Consider the following 11,055-nt stretch of genomic DNA (forward strand, 5'->3'; position numbering starts at 1 on the left):
TAACACATATGTTGGGTTCCTGAAGACAGAAAAATGCAGGGACTTCTGATTCTCAAAGCTTCAAGTTCAAACAGGATCTGCTCAAGATGGCTGCTTGTTACTGCACCATGTCCAAATGCCAGGAAGAAGGCACAACCTTCTCAGTGGCAGTAGACTAGGCAGATTCTAGTCCCCTGTCTGACTGGACTCTACTTGTGCACAGGGCTGAGAACTGTGCTGTTTCCTGGATCTCCAGTTCTTTCTCTTCCTTCAGTCCTCATTTTCTGCTGCATTGTCATGGCATACTGTCTTGGAATATACTTTTTCTTCTTCTGTTTTACTCTCCATATTTTCTGTATCTTTCTTTCTTTGTTTGTTTAAGAATATGTTCACAGCAGAAATTCCAGTGCCTTCCAACATCACTCATCACCCACCACAAAGGATAGCTGGTCTTCAGCTGTTTGGATTCTATCCCTGGTAGAGCTAAAATGAGTGGATGCTACTAATCCACAATCACGACTGTCCCCTCTTATGTTGTTTCTATGTTGCTAAAACACTTTGAAGCTGTGTGGCTCATGCCTTTACTCCTAGTTATCCAGGAGGAAGAGACCAGGAGGACCATAGTTAGAAACCAGCTGGGGCAAATAATTCACAAGACCTTGTCTTGGAAACACACAATGCAAAAAGGATTGGCAAAGTGGCTCAAGGAATAGAGTGCCTGCCTAGCAAGCATGAGTCCCTGAACTCAAACCACAGTACCACCAAAAAACAAGCAAACAAACAAAAACCTATATAATCTAGGTAAAGTTGTTCAGGCAACACAATCTAGATACAATAGATTTTAAAATATAACCAGGATTTTGGGTTCTCTCAGAAAGTAAGTCTAAATCCTATTTATCAGCATTAAATGCAAACTGTCTTTTGGCCTTTTTGTGACTTTTTCTGAGGATATGTAATGCAAAAAAGCAAGTCACAAATTAACAGTGGTTCACTGGAGTACTCCCGTTTGAATTCAAATAGTGACAGTAATGCTGCTCTATTATTGATGCTTTTGTCTTTCATTATAATCATTAGCCACTTCACACTTTAATTGTATTACATGAAATGTTAATAAGAAGTGATTCAGAAGAAATTGTGACCTATTGAGACCTTCCTGGCTGTTTAAAACATTAGCTGTGATTCTCAGAGCTAGTGTGTACACAGGATTATTCATCAGATATGATAGGCAAATGAAGGAAATGGTGAATTAGAATTTTAAATGATGCTCTAGGGTAATTAAATGTATATTTCCCAGAAATAGGATCACATACCTTTAATTCTACAATATTATATTTTCCATGTTCATCCATATTGTATGTATTTTCTTGACTGCCATCCTACAAATGCTGACCATTTTTATCTTTTCATCTCTCCATCCATCCGTTAAATAATTAATTTACTTTGGTGCACAAATATATATCCTAACCAACAGAAATAGAGAAGAATCTAATATAAAATCTATGTTTTAGGGAAATTAGAAGAGCACTATATATATTTGCCATTTTAATTAGAATTTTTAGCTTAACAAAACTGAGGATCACTGTTTGAATGTGATCTTTTTAATCTGTCCATATCATATGTGAACATGCCATTGTAGCAATAGATGTAATTCCACATTTTCTTTCTTACTACTAACAGTAGTATTTACATTGAAAGTACATTTCTTTCATAATGAAGTACAATTTTTATTATGAGGTTTCATTGGGGTTAGCAGAGTACACAAAATAAGCCCTACACACACACACACACACACACACACACACACACACACACACACACACAAGAATAGTCTCTAAAAATTAAGTATTCCCCACAAGTGACATCAATATTAATTTTAATGATAATGCCACTTTTAGAATGATACAAGGCTCATTGTAGGGATATCACTTTTATTCTAGCAAAGGTTTCAGGTTTGGAGCTGTTTTGTGATCTATAGCCACTAGTGGTCATCATGATATTTTCCCAAAGGCCAATTTGTTCACTTGCTGATTTTCACCACTGAAGACCATTTGTCTTATACTGTCATTTTTCAAGCTATTAATGTCAATGTTAACATATCTTCAAATAGACATTTCCTCAAGAAAACACACAAAACATTTTTGGATAAGAGTAGACTATGTCTTTGCTTATGCTGCATCTGGACTACTTATCTCTGAGAATAGTTGACACGTTGTTTCTTCATTTTACCCTGGGAAAAAACTCATCTATGTCCTAACATCCTTTGAAGTCAATAGTAAACATAAATAGGGTGCCAAAAGAAATTATATTCTAATCTTTTATAGTATACTTAATAGTATATCCTGCTAGTTATGTATAAAGACATATGAAGGGGAATGTCACAAAAATACATTCTGACATGCTGAGTGAGAAATAGACTAATCATCTCTTTGACTGCAGATTTTTTAAAAATATAAAGGTATATTTTTATAGAAAATATCAGAGTAATTAAGGATTTTTAAATAGAGAATTTTCTTTGGATTTGTGTTTCCTGACAAATGAGTCTATAAGATGATTTTCCTAATTAGTTTAGTAACAGATATTTTTCCCTCCAAATATGACTTTATTTTTCTTTTCCAAATAAGATGCTCTAACAGTTGTACTTTCCATTCTTTATTTTTCCTTACCTTATCTCAATATGTTGGAGATGAGCTCTTCACAAAGAAAGTATTTAGAAGCTACTAACTGCAGGATTGATAAGAACATTTGTAGACTCAAAAAACAAACTCAATAAGGAAGGAGAAACTTAAAACAAAATCAAAGGAAAGGAAATTCATGTCTAGCTGAAAGAAGTCCCATGTGTGAATATAGACAGAAAGGTCAGTTTTATTAAATAGAGACATTAATATTGGGCAACAGATATGAAATAATGGGAGCAAGGATGAACAGGATAGACCATGGGTAAGAAAGGTATTGTATTCTTTCTTTAATTTTGAAACAAGTTAGAAATAAAGAAATCTACTATGGTTAAGGTAGTTTATAAGATTAGGATTGTGTGTTTGAGATTTAATTTTTCATAAACCTCCGTAAGGAAGTTCTTGTGAATAAAATACTAACTGAGTAAGGGCATCTTATGATTTACCAAGGAAATTGTGAAGTTTTATTGGAGAGAGACAACTGGGTTACATAACCTTTATTCCAAATTTTACATGAATATGCAAGTCATAAAATATTGGTGGTTGCTCAGACTAAGGACTAAAGAAATAAGGAAGAGTTTCAATGATAAAGTGAAGCAATTATTAAATTTAGTAGTTTGTGTTTTACAAATATCATTTCTCATTTGAATATCTAAAGCATTTATGAGAGACATTCTCATAGTTTTATATTTATGTGTCTAGCCTTTCATTTAGAATCAAATTGAACTATAGAATGTAAGCATATTTAGTGTGCACATGATCAAATAATCAAGGAAGTAGTCATCTTCTAGGCAATCTGCTTTTTCATGCCAGACTTGTTTAGTACTTCTATTTTTAATATTCTGTAAATACCAATGCTAATTACTTTATATAATACCATTGCCCACAAATTCTATACATTTTCATAATGTAAGTATTTGAATGTGAATTAACAATTTATATATTTGTAGCGATGGTCTTTTTTGTAAGAAAAGCAAATGAAAAATTTAATTTTACTTTAACTAATAAGACCACTTGAGACATACCTACAAGTTTCAAGGAATTTTTGTTAACAGTAAATATAAATATTATAGTGACAGCAAGATAGATAATGTGCTCTGAATGGTCTTCTCCCAAATAATTAGAATCTGAATAAAATCAATTTAATTCATTGTATATACATATGTATGCATTCACACAGTATACATATACATATATGTGTATATATATAAACATATATATGTGTGTATATACATACCACATGTTTATAGATGCCTGAAAAAATGTAGGTAGATAAAAGAAGAGAAATCAATAGGGAAAACCAGGACACTTGAGGTACCTCATGATAAGTGGTAACACCAGAATTGTTAGTAAGGAGGCAACTAAACTTTGGGCCATACACAAATGGGAGGAAATGGGTAGGAGACTCCATTATAAAGTCATATTCTGGGTACCAGAAATTCAGGAAATGAATAGCAAGTTAAAAACACATCTATAAATATCTCAGGCTAAAAGAAGCCTGAGATTAGCATTAAACTGTGTAGAATTCAGGAAATCTGCTACATAAAAAGAAATGCACAACTTTAAATGCTTAAATTGAAAAGGAGGAAATAATAACTACATAAGAAAATTGAAAAGCTTAAAATTAATGTTCTGTGTCCAATTCAAAATTGAAAACAATAGAAGTAAAATTGGAAGACAATTTTTAAAAATCCAATAATAAACTAGACAGAAAATAAAGATAATAAATCCAAACTTGAAATGTATAATAAAATAAGCAAACGTTCAGTGAGAATGAGAAAAATATTAGAAAAAAAAGTGACATGAAAAGACAGAGCCCCAAAGATAGAACACAAATAAACCTTGTTGAGAGTAAAAAGATGGTGAACATAAAGAGACTGTAATGATTGATTTTTATACTAGTGTATGCTGAGATGTAAATGTGGAAAATTGCTAGTAAATATTACTAGCAATAACTTTCTCAAAAAGAATTGACTGATTATTAAGCTAGTAAAGTAAATTGAAATAATCATTGTGTGCGAGTGACAGCTAATCAGTTTTTAAGAACAGATAATTTCAGTTAAGCAAGGAAGTCTTTCAAGACAAATATAAATCAATAAAATGGTAGTCTCTGTTTTTTCTATAAGGACAAATTTTAGAACTACACAAAGACAGCTTGATCAGGTCAATCTCATTAAAATATGTAGATGTAAATATGTAGATCAGACAAACTAGATGCATGTGATTGAAAGAAACAAACATGTTTTATACTAAAAGGCAGTCTCTAGGATAAAAGTACACATATCCTCAAAAGTAAGCTGGGCCTATTGTGAGAAAAATGTATAACTGATATCCATCAGAGTAAAACATTCATATACATAAATATACATGCATATAGTCATACACATGATATGTATATTTTCAGACACATATGTATATTTATGTATAATTATCTATCATATATTTTATAATACAGTTTGTAGTACAAAATTTGTATAAAAGTCAAAACACATTCATGATCTGAGTGAAACAAAGTTAAATATACGAATAGATTGAAATGAAATTCCTAAATTTCTTAATGGGCTCCACAAGAAATGCATATATTTCTACTGAGAAAACATTAATAGTATTACCTTTACCAAAAAATTAACCAACTATCTCTAGTATGTAATGTAATTGAATTAAAACATAGCATTTACTCTAAAATTTGGTGAACTTATATTAAAATTAATATTTAAAATAATTAAAGTTAAAGAGTAGGAGAATTCTTCTGGGGATGACAAATAACTTGTACTACTGTATATTAATACGTAATGACATGCAGGTGCCAATGTTGGGCTGGGGAGTCTTTTTCTTCGTTGCAAGCAAGAAAGGGTGTGTTATGTACAGATAATTTTAGGGCAATAGAAAAACTGACCAAAAGCTTTTTTGTTAGCAACATGATTGACATTTTTCATCTTTATCAGTTATAAAATTGTCTTCCATGTAGGGGCCAATCTCTTCCAAATATCTCTCTATAAATATTTAAATAACCACGAAGTTGTAATATTTAAGTCATTTCTGAATTGGTGCAAAAATATGAATCAAATTGATCAGTAAAACAGAGTTCCCAGACAGAGAGCCATGCAGACAGTGACTCGTGAATGTTTAACATTATAGGGCCATGCATAGCTGGCATCCTGACAAATCCATTTGTGTCAGAAGGAAATATATGGCACCAAGAAAATTTTAATTAAGAGAATTTTAATGAAGGGAATATTTAAAAAGCTTTGAATAGGCTAGGAAGTTTTTAAAACCTAACAACAGGCCTAAAATTCAAGATGAAAAATCTAGCCTGAGGTAAGAGTGTTGCCTGAATTTTTCGTGGTCATGGAAGATTGACTATCTTTCAGAAGCTGTGGGCATAGAGAGAACACGCATACCCACACATAATTGCAAAGGAAAAGAAAGGCAGGGAGAGAAAGCAGTACCTCTACTCCATGTTTATTTCATTGCTGTCTCACTTGTGGTTTTCCTTAATCAAATCCAACTAGAAACCGAAGGCCTATGTTGCTTAGGCCATGCAGTTCTCAGACAGATCAATGTCACAGAGAATGAATCAGAGAAGAGCTGAGGGAGGACCTCATAAAGGAGAAAAGCTAGCACATGCAATCCTTTCAGTACTCAGGGTCCAAGGTCATGATTGGCTCATGTTAGCCACCAGCAAGGATTTCATTTTTTTGAAAAACAGTCAATATTTTTGGTGACTTTACACGAATCTGCTATAACTTCAGTGGTTGAACAAAAACCATTCAGTCACATTCAAATCTAAATCCTCAATGAAACATTAGCTGCTATTAGTGTTGATTACATGAGAGAGTAGAAATAAGCAACATACAGAGTAAAGGAATAGAGGAAAAAGAAATTATTAAAAATAACATTCATGAGGTATTTTATGCTACTTTATGGCATTCTCATGTTCAGCTTAAGGAAGAAAAGCATGGCAAATATTTTCATTAATCTCAAGTATGATGACCTTCTCAGAGATGTTGTTTACCATGCTTTAGTTGACGGAATGTCCAAAAATATTCCTGTACTCAGTAAATAGAGGGAATAAGCACAGATTATTTGCTCTAACCTTTATTAGTCCTGATTCTACAAGATAGCCAGGAAGATAAGTCTCTTTTCCAAACTCCAATATGCATACAAATATCTTGGGTTTCTGTTATAAATGTAGAGACCATTCCAGTAGCTATCATATGGGATCTGATTATTTTACATAGCTAACACTCCCAGCTCTTCCTTTCAGATAGTCCTTTGATCACATTTGGTGTCAAAAAGTTGCAGACTACTCTTATGAGTAGGCTTCAGGTTAGCTTGTCTATCTGACTCTTGATGACCCTCCCAACAACATTCCACTCTAATACCTGGAGGAGGAAATTCATATCATTAGATTTGGCCCAATCCAATCTTCTACTTTATATTCAGTGATTAAATTCTGTTAGAGTCTATCTTCATTCTTCTTTCTGAGAATTGTGCAAAATTCTCACAATTAAAATTAAGCAATAATTTACCAATCTAATTATTTTCTCCCAGAGACCTTCAATTCTCTGTTTGAACTCCAATGGCATTGTAAATCTCAATGATGATGAGGTGGCAAAATAGTCAACTTTTCAGCCAGTTACCCCTGGGAAGGTTTCAATATAAGTGAAGTCTAGTCTTATAGAAAGGTTTCTTTTTTCCTTATTTTTTTTCCATTGCTGCTCTGTGTGGGGGTACTTTGTGGCATTTACTAAAGTTCTTAAAATATACCAAATATGTCATACTTGAATACACCCCCTTCATCACTCTCCTTTATCTTTCCCTCCCCCAATTCCTGGAATAGTTTCAACAGTTCTCACTTTTCCACTTACATTCATGTGTACACAGTATTTGCACCATATTCACCCTTCTTCACCATTTCTCTACCTCTTCCCCTCTCCCACTGGTATCAACCCCCCAAGGCAGAGCCTGTTCTGCCTTCCTGTTCTCTGATTTTGCAAAAGAAAGAAAAAAAAGACATTTTTGCTTGTTTAAGATAGCTACACAGGGAGCTTCTTTGTGGCATTTATATGTAGGTATGTATTGTAACCCAATTTGGTTCATCTCCTCTATTTTTCTTTTTTCTCCCTTTGCCCCTTTCTTGTGGTTGTTTCAAGAAGTTTAAATTTCTATATTCATGATGTATAGAATCAATCATATCACCTTAACTTCTTTCTTTTACCTTCCCCACTCATATGTTCCCTCCTCTTAATGTGACCTGGTTTTTAATAATATTTCTTTATTTGTATTAGGTCTATATTTCACATATTTTGAGAAAAATATACAACTTTTGGCTTTCTGAGCCTGACTAACTTCACATAAGATGTTGTTCTACAGCTCCATCCATTTACGTACAAATGACAAAATTTAATGCTTCTTTGTGACTGAATAAAATTCCATTGTAAATAGGTACCACAGTTGTTGGCAATATGGCACTGATAGGTTTCAGTTCTTACTGCACCCTTAAACCTCCACTTTCCAGGGTCACTGTCTTGCCTCAAGTCTAGCTTGAATCCGCCTTCTGTTCCAACCTCCAATCAGCATGAACCATAAAATACTAACCAATCAGATCATGCTGAGTCTCACTGAGGGGTATTTGAGCCCCTGCCCTTCCTGCTTCTCTCTCTTGGCTCTCTCCCTCTCCCACCTGGCAATAAAGAATCTCTTGGTCAGATCACTCCTCTCCATATGGTCACTTTTGGGGCCTACATTTCCAACATTTTGTGCCATGACTGGGTGGGGGCTCCCCACTAATCCTGTGGGATCACTATTCCGACTCACCCCACAACCACCCTGAGGACATGACTGGCCAGGACTCATCCTCCCGATTGCCCTGCTTGCATCCAACACCAGACATTCTTTGGTGAGTCCACATACTTTTCTTGGGCTCCCTTTGTGATCTCTCCCTTCGGTGTCTACAGGGTTTTCAAACACTCCCCATTTGGCTATCTCTGGGTGGCTCAGGTGGTAGATGGATTCCCTTTCTTGTCGGGCTTGGATCCATTTTCTCGTGGGTCTCAGAGACCCGTCATCAAAAAGCTTGGGGCCAGGTGATCCATAGCCCTCGACCCATCGGCAGCCTGCAAACCACTTGAACTTAGCGACGACTGATTCTTGTGTGTTTTGCATTCTCTCGGATATTTGTGTTATGCGAGGCTGCTCCACAGTACATAATATCCTCCTCTCCCATTCCGGGACTGGGTCCCTCATAATGGGTGCCTCTACATCTTCTCTGCCATCTGACTCCCCATTGAGATGCCTCCTCAATAATTTAGACACCTTGGGTTTGACCACAGACATAAAACCAAAAAATTTAATCCGTGTTTGCACTCAAATCTGGACCACTTATCCTTTAGACAACCAAAATCACTGGCCCCTCTTCAGGTCTTTAGATCCAAACCTTTTACGGGATCTATATAACTATTGTGAGTGATCAGGACAATGGGGAGAGATTCCATATGTTCAAGCCTTCTCATACCTCCGTCTAAATCCGGCTCTCTGCACCACTTGCAAACCTAAACATATACTCCTTGCTCTAAAGCCTTCAGCCTCAACCTCCACCCTCTCTTCAGACTTCACCCAGCTGAAGAGCCCCCTCCAGACCGTTGGCAGGCTCCACCCAATCCTCCTAATCCTCCTCTTCCCCAACCTACCCTGCCATCTTTCAACCCGCCTCCATTTCCTGCTTCGTCACCCCCTTGCGTGCTGCCCTCCACTCCCACTTCCCCTTCCGCTCTGATTCCTCCCTCTTCCCCCACCTTCAGTCCTCCTGTCACTAGGTTGCGCACTCTCACTGCCCAGTCTCCCCCTCCTTCCCTTCTAGCACCCCTTCGGGAGGTAGCCTGTTCTGAGGGCATTGTTAGAGTTCATGTCCCCTTTTCTATGCTTGATCTCTCCCAAATCGAAGCCCGCCTGGGCTCCTACACAACTAACCCCTCAGCCTATGTCAAACAATTTCAATATTTACTCCAGTCTTATAGCCTAACCTACCATAATATCTATCTCGTTCTCTCTAACACCCACTTGCCTGAGGAACATAGAGGGGTTTGGGAACAGGCTCGCACATACGCAGATGAGGTCCATCAAGCCAGTCCTGCTCACCCTACTGGCACCCTGGCAGTGCCTGATCATGATCCCAATTGGGACTACAACACCCAGGCTGGACTTACTCTCGGAGACCAATTTGCCACCTGTCTCCTGGCAGGATTAAAATGGGCATCACAAAAGGCCATTAATTTTGAGAAACTCCAAGAAATCATCCAGGACAAAACAGAGAACCCCTCTACCTTCCTAGATAGATTGACCAGGGCCCTCCAACAATGCACCAACATTGATCCAGATTCTACAGACAGTAGACAGCTTCTTATGACTTGTTTTTTCTCCCAAAGTTATGGGACATTAGGGCTAAACTAAAAAAACTCTATAGAGGCCCCCTCACTCCTCAGACCGAAGTGCTGGCGACTGCCTTCAAAGTGTTCCACTCCAGGGATGAAAAGGCCAAATACCAAAAATATCAGATGTTGGCTAAGGCTATGAGAGGCCCAAACCCTCAAACTAAATGGGGGAGTCAACGCCCACCAAACAGGAGCTCATTAGGCCCTTGTTTCAAATGTGGACAAGAGGGACACTGGGCCAATGTCTGCCCTAGTACCAGGCCACCTCCCAGGCCTTGTCCTAAATGCCATGTCCCTGGACATTGGGCAATTGATTGCCCCAGCTCCCGGCATTGGGCTGGGTCAGCTTCTCGCTCCAGTCCTGACCTCATAGGGCTGGCAACTGATGATTGAACGAGCCTTGGGACTCCCCTCCTGGCAACTACCATCTCATTTCTGGAGCCCAAGGTAAGCCTTCTGGTTGATGGGCAACCCATCTGCCTCCTCCTGGACACTGGTGCCACTTTTTTGGTTCTGACAGAGTTTTTGGGGGCCACCAGCCCATCACAAACCCCTATTGTCAGGGTAGGGGGACAAACTATTTTTCCCAGAAAGACCCCCATGCTTTCCTGCTCCTTTCAGGTCATCCTTTGGCCCACCAGTGTCTAGTCATGCCCCAATGTCCCACCCCTTTACTGGGAAGAGATATTTTGACCAAATTTCAGACCTCCATCTCATTTAACTTCTATCCCATTCCCCTTCTCACCTTTATGGCTATGGCCAGCTCTTCTGATTTCACCAAGCAGACTCTTCCCTCAGGGGTGGACCCCAAGGTATGGGACACTAATACTCCCTCCCTGGCCACTTGTCCTCCCATTAAGATTCTCTTACAGGATCCCCATCGCTTTCCATGCCAGGCTCAGTACCCCCTCCTTACTTCCAGCCTGCTGGGACTACAACCAATCATTAACGATTTACTTCAAAAGGGGTTC

The 11,055-nt window shown here is 37.6% G+C and overlaps 1 pseudogene; it reads left to right on the plus strand.

Moving 5' to 3' along the window:
- The window catches only part of LOC109702029 (actin, cytoplasmic 1-like), a 44,930-nt pseudogene extending 34,827 nt beyond the window's left edge, over window positions 1–10,103 (plus strand).
- The last annotated feature ends 952 nt before the right edge of the window (window positions 10,104–11,055 follow it).

Source organism: Castor canadensis, chromosome 6 (assembly GCF_047511655.1).
Source record: "Castor canadensis chromosome 6, mCasCan1.hap1v2, whole genome shotgun sequence".
NCBI classification, from domain to species: domain Eukaryota; kingdom Metazoa; phylum Chordata; class Mammalia; order Rodentia; family Castoridae; genus Castor; species Castor canadensis.